Genomic DNA, 10,662 nt, shown 5'->3' on the forward strand with positions numbered 1-10,662 from the left:
ATATGTACATGCATAGGCTAATTGATACCAATGTAGGAGTTTATAGGTACTACGCAGCGGAAATAAACATGAATCATATTCATACAGTACCTAATCCCAAGATCTAATGCATAACACATAAAGAACATATAATTGTATCTTTGAAGCATAATTCCACGTGCGATTGAGCAAGATATAGAACCTCAAGCGTGATTCTTCTACTTGGTCCACGGGCATAGATTAAGACCTCCACTAAGGCTAGTTAGTTGCAATTGAACCTTTCAATTGTCATTCTATGAAGAAGAGCGAGCAACGAACCACCATGAGCCACCACAAACCACCACACGAGCCACCAAGTGTGGCCGACCGTACGGACGAAGGGAGGAGAGAGATAGTCGTGAGTTAGAGAGAGGAATTAGGGTTTTGATATTGGTTGCCTTCATGTCAAAATACACTGCGTGAATTATGACTGCTACTCTGTAACCCTGGGCATGGATCTTATTTATAGATCCCATCTCTAAATAAGAGCCCATGTCAAAAGCCCAAAACCTAATTCTCATCTAACTATGCTAGCCCAATGCATTTCATGGTTAGTTAATTCTCATGAGCCCAATTAATGGTCCTCTTACTTGCTTAACCCAATACCGTTGTTGTGTGACCTCACAAGATCCATTCTAGTAGGCTTTGTATTATTTGACTAGCCCAAAGTTCATTGATCATAGTCTAGCAACAGATAATGACAACCCAAAAGAACGAACTTATTATCTCCATAATAGTGATCCTTGATACATCTAGTAATTGCACTTATCGAAGACACAATTCCTTCAAGATGGTCATAAAAAAGCAAAAATTGGAAGGAGCTATAAGCGTGGCAGTTTTTAGGCGGTAACCCCTAACTTGATGAAGATCATCAAACAAAATTGGTTACTCCAGAGACGTGTGCTTGAACGACCAAATTGGTTAACTCATAGTCGTCTGACCAAAATGACCTGTAAAGAATTATCAAGTTGCCGAATACCGGATGCCCTGGGGCATCAGTCAGTCACCGGCTGAAGAACTCACTTGGTTATTTATTCCAAAATTGCAATTCCTACCTCAATTGGGGCAAAGGAGTCGTGCAATGGCTATGAAATCTCTACCAAGACGAATAAGCACCGCCTGGGTAGTAACTGGAATTCCTGTTGGTGTACGGCTGTGCACTTGGTTTGGGGCAATCACTATTGTGATTGATTGACTTGCAAACATATCATGCTCTTTACAACATCAAACGTTTTCAAGTCAATCAACCAACTCCACTTGAAACCAACCACACAGCCGTCCAGGGGCAAGGACAGCCAGACTATTGATTAGTTAGGCAAAAATAAAAAATCGCCGCATGCTTTTGATAAGTTGGGCAAATGCAAAATGATCAAAACCGACTCAGTCGGTGCGTTTCATAAAGACCACCCAACCAAACGGTTGTGATGGATCAAATGTTAACCGGACCTCGTCCGGGAGAAAGAGAAATTGTTAATTAACCCGGCTCCTTAGCCGGTAAATAGAAATATACTCGGCACGCAGGCCAGAAAAAACAAGTTTTGGCATACTGCCGCTGAATAAAAGAAAGACAAAAAACAGAGATTAGCATACTGCCGCTGAAAAGTCACTTCTTGCCTGCAGTCGGCTCCTCCTCATCATCTGAGGGTATCTCCTGCGCTTCACCCGGACCAAGAAGCTGAGGTGTCGAAGGATTCAGGCTCTGGGTCACCCTTCTCTCTCAGGTACACCACGTCCTCGGCATACCTGTGAGCCAGTGCCCAGACGCCATAATCCGCGTCCGGGTACAGGGCAGCCCAGGCGATCTTCATCCGGGCGTCATTATCAGCGTCACTCTCAGCAACTAGACAGTTTTGCTCCGCCTCCAGGGTTGCTGCAAAGTTTATCTGAGCCTGAGCAGCCTCCTTCTCCAGTTTTTGAACCTTGGTCTTCATATTGGTGTTCTCTTCAGAAACACCCTAAAGATTGCCAAGGTCCATCTGGGCCCTCTTGAGCGCCTCATCAGCCTTTTTGTCACTCTCAGCAGCCTTCTTCTGGGCCTCCTCTGCCTCCTTCCGGGCCGTCTCAGCATCAGTCGCCTGCTGCTTGGCCGCCTCCAGATCTGACTCCAGCTGCTGCATTCTAGACGCCTGTGTCATAATGATTGCTTTAGTTTCAAGTTCATTTACGATAGTTGAGCCCGTCCACCCGCAACATAGCCTGCAGAAAAGCAAGCGTTGTTAGTATTGCAGGCGGGATAAAACACTTGGAAAAATTAAAATTGAATTGACAAGTTTCTTACCTCAGCCAGAAGGGATAGAATGCGTTCAAGATTGAATGTCTCTATCCCAGGGATATTGTCTTTATCCCTCTTCCGGACGGCTTCCAGCATGGCCTTGGCGTGCTTTTGGACGTCTGGCCAGCGGGGAGATTGATCTGCACCACAATCAATACGTGATGAGTGGGAAACTAAGGCAGCACCTATTTGTTGTCGGTCGTCTGAAGATGACGTATGTTGGGAGTGGGATTTCACCCGCAAAGGCCACCCCAGCTCAAGCGGGGATTCAAAAGGGTTCTTACCTTCAGAGCCAGCCAAGCGGGAACCGCTTGCAGGCGTTGAGAACCCCCCGGTTGCTGTTACGGGGTTAACGAGGCTGAGGCCCAGGTTGCCGCCTACCTTCTTGTTACGCCCCGCTATCCGCATCTGTTGATGACCGGCTGAGGCGCCAGGAGTTGACGCAGAGGTGGATTTTTTGATTTTGTTGAGAACGGCAGGGGTCTCCTCCCTAGCCCGTTTGAGTTGTTTCTCAAACGACTTTCCAACCTCTCCTCTCTTCAAAAATAACCAAAGTTACGGTTAGCATCCGGGAAAAATGATTTTAAAAGATCAACTTATGAAAGGGTCAGGCGTTTGTTACCTTGGCTTTGACCTCAGCCGCAGCCTTTTCCGCAAGCGCCTTGCGGATGACAGCAGAGGATCGCTTTGGGGTCTTCTCCGACTACAACATTTTTAATGCTTCTTCTGAAAAAAGAGAAGTTGGTCAATATCATAAATCAATTCTAATAAGAAGCTACTACAGACGGATATAAACTCAGGCACATACGTTTGGTAAACATGTGTCCTAGCCCGCAGGCGGCTAGGAAACACTCGTCCCTGAACCAGGCGCTCTTGGGGATCCAGTTCTTGGGAACTTTTATTGTTTCCTCGGTTGACAAAGTTACGTCTGTGAGGCCGAACAAGTCTGCCTCAATGATCTTGTCCAAATATTCCTCTGGGATCCGGGGAAGAGCGCACTTCCGGCCCAACAAGTCGGGCTTCTTATTGTACAGACGGAATTCGTAATTCTCCCGTCTGGTTGGAGCTGACATCAGGTAGAACCTGTTCTTCCAGCCGTCGAATTTTGAGACCTTGTCCAAGGTCATCATATATTGGGGCTGTGTGGTTAGAGTGTACCACGCCCTCCAGCCGCCTGGGCTTCTGCTAAGATAATGCATACTAGCAAAAGCCTCCCAGCCGGGGTTAAGCCCTTGAAACTCACAAGCGGCAACAACCCCAGAATGTTTGTCCAAGAGTTGGGGGTAAGTTGCCAGACTCCGAGGCCGTAGCCTCTCAAAATTGCCTTCACCGCCTGGTGAAGGGGAAAGCGGAGACCAGCCTTGAACGCCGCCTCATAACAGCCAAAATAGTTGTTGGCGTTCTGTTCATCGTCCTCCCAGGCGACGGTGCCATTCTCAGGCGGCACCCGGATCCTATACCCGTCTCCTAGCGGGTGCATTTTAGTAAAATTCTCCAAGTTTTCCTCCATTTGGATCCGGTCCTTGGAGGAGACGTGGATGTTGAAGGGATCATCCTTCTCGTTCCACTTTTTCCTTTCTTCCTCCTCGCTATCCGGAAGCGGGGGTAAGTCGTCTCTGCTCTCAGAGGTAGAGGCGGAGCTGTCGCTCTCCGTCTCCTCCTCACTTTGATTCAAGGGGGCAGAGGCGGCCTCGTCGCCGCCTTGGTCGCATTCCTCCAAGAAGGAATCAGCAGGAGTTGAAGGGGCGCGCGGAGGGGATCCCTCCAAAGCCGTCAGGCCTCCCTGACCAGACGTTTCTCCCTCAGGCGTTTGGCCGCCTGAGCCTTCGCTCTTGTAATTTGGATCAGTTGCCGTCAATTGTCCGAGCCATGATGTCCTGCACAGACACATAACTGGTCGGAATCCAAGGCAAAGGGTGGTCCCAACACCCCGAGACGGCACTCCCAGTCCTAGACTCAGCCGTCCCTGGTGACCGGCTGGACTCTAACCTAGGCTGTGCCGTGTGTGTTGGTGATGCATCCATTTATTGCAAGAAATATGTACAAGCGGTGAAAAAAGAAAAAGAGCTGAGAGACAGAGACGATACCTTGGGATTTGATATCTGAAGGTAGGCGGGTCCGGCTGGGTCAGTGGAAAACAAGCTCTCTTGCTTGCGCCTGACTCAGACGGATGACTTCTGCTCTCTCAAAGTTTTCTCTCTAGAAAGTTTTTGTAAACGTACAAAATTATGAGGGTAAAACGGTTATATATAGAGGGTAAATACGGGGGCATTTCCGTAATTTACTCGGAAGGTGAACGGTTACTCTTTAACGGTAAAATTACCGCCAGCCGGAGCGTGACATGTGTCACAGATGCCACGTGGCGTGCCACGTCACATCTGTGAGGGGCAAATGTTTAGGGTAATTTTACCCCGCCACGTGGTCCAATCAGAGGATGACACGTGTCAGCCTCAGGATGGCCCAAAGTGGACCAATCCCCGCTTGACACGTGTCACTCCAGAAATTAAGGAAAAAAGGCGGCCTTCAGGCCAAAATCCCGAGAAAGCCGCAAAGCGGCGCGACCCACCAATGATTAGGGTTCAGTGACCTAATCAGGGGCACAATTCCCAAGGACCCTATAAATAGGGAGATGTCCCTCTTTTTGAGGGCACGTTTTATCATTTATTACACATTTACTCTTTGATAGTGACATCCTGAGCTTGGAATCCGAGCAGATCCCTACCTAAATTTCCGCACCTTTTTCTCCCTTCAAGTTTCTAACTTGTGCGTCGGAGGCGGAGCACCACCCAACTGGTGTCTCCGTTGTTTTGCAGGTACAGCTCACCCCGGATCAGTCTTCGTGTTGTAACTCTCCCGAGGGACAAAAACACCCAAAACACTTTGTATGAAAATTAGACATCCAATTGCTTGCTGCAGTTGCCAAATTAATAAAGAAGCTCAAAATCATCTCAAGTACAAGAAAAGGATCCTACTAATTGGAGAATTCAATATTATTTCTAACAAAAGAAACCAAGAATATATGATATAAATAGCAGGTTGGTGTTGATAATCAAGACAAGTAGCCTAGACTATGAAAATGAAGAACATGGGTAAGAGAATCTATGATTGAACCTCAACTTAAAGAGGAGAGAAAAGAATGAAGATGAAAATAAAGATCAATAGATGGAGAAATACACGCCACCTTGGTAGAGTCGCCAAAAAAACATTATGATTATGGCTGAATTGGTGAAAAAACCATGAATTAAATGGAGAACTTGTGGTGTCGTGGAGTGGGGCGGTCAATTAAGCAGAAGTTCTTCAAGAGAGAGAGAAGGAGATTAGACTCCATTAGAGTGGAATGAAGAGGAACACACTAGAGAAAAAGAGGTATTGCGGCTGGAAGTTTTTGAGTCAAATAATATAACCCTAGTTAGGTGTTCCAGGGTATAAACAATATTTTTTTTTTTTAAAAAAAAGATCAGCTTCTGGATTTTCGGGTACCCGCGAATCACACAAGCAGGCCCATGAGCCAACCCGGATTGTTGTACTGTTTCTCGGGTCGGGTACCCGGCCCCTGAATTCAAGAAAAAATAGGAAATTACCCGGTTAAAATGAGTTGGGTCAGCGAGTCGGCTGGTCAGGTCAACCGGGTCGAATAGTTTTGAACACCCCTAGTGTTATAAAGTGGAATCAGTTTTTCAAAGGTCCTAAATAAATTAAAATTGGAAATAATAAAAATTGTGGGTAGACTTAAGAAGGGCATATAGGATAGATAGAGTTTTGCATTTGTGTGAGAGTCAAAAGCTTTATTTTCACATAAAAACTATTTTCCTATTTGTGGAAAAATGAATGAGAAAAGGATGATCGAGTTCTCTACGGAGGCCTATAATGGGTATGACTCTCTATCTAGGAAAGGCTCGCCTCAACGTCGTAGGTAACTTTCATGAGAGACTGATCGCGGGTGGAGACTAGGTCGTTGAAAACTAATCTTCCCTCAGTCAAACAAAATTTGTAATTTCTCAACACACCCTTATACCTAGCATAGGAGTAAGTCGAGGGTCGAACCACTAGGAATTGTAGGTGAATGCTAATGCTACAGCTAAGCTATCTCAAAGCAATGAATTAAGGTGTGCAAATTCCAAAGCAATCAGACAATCAAGAAGAAATCAAATATATCAAGCAATAGGAATAGGATCCACATATACTCGCAATGGATATAACTAATTTGGATAGGAGATGGCTAGGTCGAGTGTTGGGAAGGAAAATCAATTAAGCAATCAAGAGAGTATGGTAGGCTTATCTCCTAGAGGTCAAACTAACGTCAACTACGAGAGACATATAACAAGGAACCTTGAAAACCTACTAAATAGACAAAAACAAGCCACAAATCAATTTTCCGTATCAATGTGAACTTACAATGCAATCTATTGCAACAATCAAAGTTAGCTACTCTTCAATTAATCACACACATGCACTTAATCAATCAACCAATTTAATCACTACATCAACTCCATCAATTTTCCCCAATTAGCATCAGTCCATTACTCGTATATGCTTCACAATTCCCCTAGCAAGAGAACTACTCACAATCCATGGAAATCAAGATCAAAACTAAGCTAAATAACAATTTCTTGATCATCATATCAATAAAACTAATACAATCACAAATTCTATTCAAACTTGAACAATCAACAAAACTATTGAAATCATAAGCTAAAGATTGCATTTGAGTAAAAGATATCCTTACAAACTTGCTTCAATTCAATAGACAAACTGCTAGAATCATCAATCTTCAATCATGAATCAAGAACTTCTCTCTCTACAATCTAGAGTTTCTCTCTCTACAAAATGATCTAAAATTCCTCTTCTAATTCAAAAAATGTGAACCCTCTAATAATCTCCCTCTAAAAATAGAATGAAAATCTATTTATATTAAAACTAACAAAGAGAAATTAGTTAGACCATCCCAAATAAACCCGGGCGCGACCAACTATAAGGGGAAGCGCGACCGCGCCAATATGGGTACGGAACCTTTGGATAACGACCTTAACTTGAAAAATGAAATAAAACAAGAAAATAAAAGAGAAAATAACAAAATAAACGAAGAAATGCATAAAAATAGAAATTCGACTAAGAAAATGCAAACTAAAGAAATAAAGAGTAAAATTAAGGAAAAGCTAAGGAAAAGAGCTATAGAATAGCATGAAATCCACCCTAAAGAGAAGCAAATGAGTGCCATAAATGACACTCATCAAATTCCCCCAAGCTAAACTTTTTCTCGTCCTCGAGCAAAACAAAGCAAGAAAGAATATGGATGAAAGACTTATTCAAAAAGAAAAATAAAGACATAAGACGGGAATATACACTATGACTCACTATCGTAGGAATCACGGTTGTTTTAGCTACAACAAGCCCTTTAAATTCTAAAGTCGCCTATGAGTACGAGTGAGGTCTTGTAAAGGTTTCCTAAGAGCTTAACCTATAACTCTCCACCAACATGCATAAGGCAAACCATAGAAAGTAAAGTAAAAGAAAGAAAAGCAAAATTGAAACCTTTACGAATTGGAGTTTACAAAATGACTACATTTCAAATGAATAAACATTTTTCTTAAGCAAATAGGGGTATGCACGTTTCAAAATATCCGAGGTTGATTGAAACATAGAATATGCTAAGCGTAGAGAACTAGTTATCACAATTCACCTTCATCCCATTTGATCTTACAGCGTTCTCTCTATAGTCTCAAATCTCCCTATAATGAGCATCTCAATAGCTCCTCGAAGGAGCCGGAAAATAACACACTTTTGGGCTACTTGACGTCTTGACTATGCATCCCCTCTCTTCAGGATTTAACTCATAATGCCCTCCCTGAATATGTGACTCAACCTCTAAGTCGAAAGGTCTTTCCTAATGGTTGTAACTTAAGGGCAAAAAGGGTGAGGGTAGGATTAAAATTTTAATATTTGGCGGTATTCCTAATTAGTGAAGCAAAGGGTGATAAAACCTTCTCCTCATAACAAAGCAATCAACAAACAAAAACAAAGTAACTCCCCCAAGCTTATTCAAAGCTATAACCACAAGCATATATACAAAAAGTGTGAACGCTTCTCCCCGAAGCTTAAAGGAAGCATTGTCCTCAATGCTTGAAAAGGGAAAAGAATCACATCAAAATATTTGTGGATTTTCGCATTGTCAACTTTTTATTTATTCATTGGTGTATTTATAGAAATTGTCCTCGCCTCTTATGACTTTAGACGGCTTTTTCCAAATTGCATTTATTATGTCCTTGCCTTTTTTAACTTTGAACGGCTTTTACCAAACATTCATATGCCATTATTCACAATATATACAAAAGACAAGCTTGCTTACAAATAGAACCAATATCCAACCTTATAAACCACAAACTCCAAAAACATGGCCATTTGCTTCACAAAGACCAAAAATGGAACAAAAAGAAACAAAAGGCTCAAAATTCTAAAGATGTGGCTTGAAAAGAAGAGAAAAGGCTCAAATGGTTAGCAAGAAGGCAAATATAAACCCAATGAACTAGAAAGAAAGAAAATTAACCTAGAAAATAAAAATTATCACCCCCGAAGTGATGCCTTTGTCTTTCCTAGATGGTTCGGTCTCGTGTTTGAGAATTATGAGTCAAGATTGAAGATTAGGTCCGCAATAGTCAAGGATCAATGCCGCTCATGCAAATAAATGTTGAAGGCTTGAACAATGATGAATCTCATATGGATGTAGCAAAAACTCACTATAGGTGTAAAATCGACTATAGGAAGCAACTACCAACATGCCACAAACAAGTAGAATCCGGTTTCATGATCCACCTAGTTCTTAGACATGCTACCTTAGCATACATATATCCTAGAGTCAACCGAGCATATTCTCAAACCGTGCATACCCATACACTTAAAAAGATATTCATTCAAAAGCAAAAATCTGTTGTATATAATCCAATTCAAAAGAAAGACAAAAAAATGACAAATAAAGCCTCAAAACATACCAAAGACCAAAATCAATAAGAAAGAAAATAAAAGAAAAGAAAGGAGAAATAGAAAAACATAGATAAAGGAAAAGTAGGAAAATAAAGAAAGGAACGAAAATGCAAGTAAAACACATAATTCCCAATAAACAAACAAATGATCAAATTACAAAATCGCTAATGATCCCAAACACTCTAGGTAAGCATCCATCCTTGAACCATTCAACTTCTCCTAAAACTAATCCTAAACTATGCATCCAAGAAAAGAAAAGAGATAAAGAAAAATAAGAAAGTATTCACCGGCTTCCAAGCAATGCCAAAACAGTAAGGTGAAGAATCAACCACCTCATGAAGCTCCAAGAAACAAAGCATCATCACCAAAGCCATGTGAGAACAAAAATAGAAAAGAGAACTATAGACAAAGAAAACGGTTAGTAACTTCAAAACAAAATAAAAGAAAGGAAAGCGAAAAGGACAGAAACTAATAAGCAAAAATAAGCTAAACCAAACTATCAAGAAAGCAAAGATAAGAAAATAGGAACTAAATAACCAACTAGACATCTAACTGATTAACAAAGTACAAGCTACAAAATTTAGATTCAAGGGTTTGGATTTATGGGATTTGGATATAAGGGGGTTGGATTCTAGGGAGAAACACATGTATCATCATCAATGAAAAATCATCACAACAACAAGATCAAGAAAGAGAGAAATAGGCATGAAAGAGCAAACACCATCAAAGAGAGATCAAGAAAGAAACCATCATACAAAGAGGCAAAAGAAATAAGGCAAGCTTCAATAACAAATTGGCCACCGAGACAAACCTCTAAGAAAAGTAAAGTTCCCCAAAGCTAATCATAGATAAATATCAACATCCCATCAATACAGAGCAAGCACACAAAAGACAAGGGATTGAGGCAAATGACACAAAAATGAGGGAACTAGCTACCACTACCACTCGGTCCGGAGCCGTCATTGTCATCCCCATCATAGGAAACCTGGATGGGGGACCATAAGGATCTCATCCCCCGGTGTAACAAGTTGGCTAACCATAGTGCCCCCTAAAGTTATCTTGTTGCCAAGGGGCAAGGAGAATGAATTTCTCGGGCAAGGCGAGCGGTAGTAGGTGCTCGGGGTGTACATAGGGGTAGTTAGGATCACCCTATAGTCCTCCCACCGGGAACACGGTAATCATAGTTACCATGCTCATCGGGGAATGAGCGAGTCTCGGTGTTGCACCCCGGGGGTCCTTGCCAATATGGGTACATGGGTACCCCATCACCCCCAAAAGATGGTATAGGAACAATTTGGGGTGGAAAGTAAGGGTAGTTAACCGAGGGAGTAATGTCTCCCCGGTTAACACCCGCATCATATAAATGTTATTGTTGGAGAAACATACCTTGTTGC

The sequence above is a fragment of the Chenopodium album genome, chromosome 9, assembly GCF_948465745.1.
Source record: "Chenopodium album chromosome 9, dcCheAlbu1.1, whole genome shotgun sequence".
NCBI classification, from domain to species: domain Eukaryota; kingdom Viridiplantae; phylum Streptophyta; class Magnoliopsida; order Caryophyllales; family Amaranthaceae; genus Chenopodium; species Chenopodium album.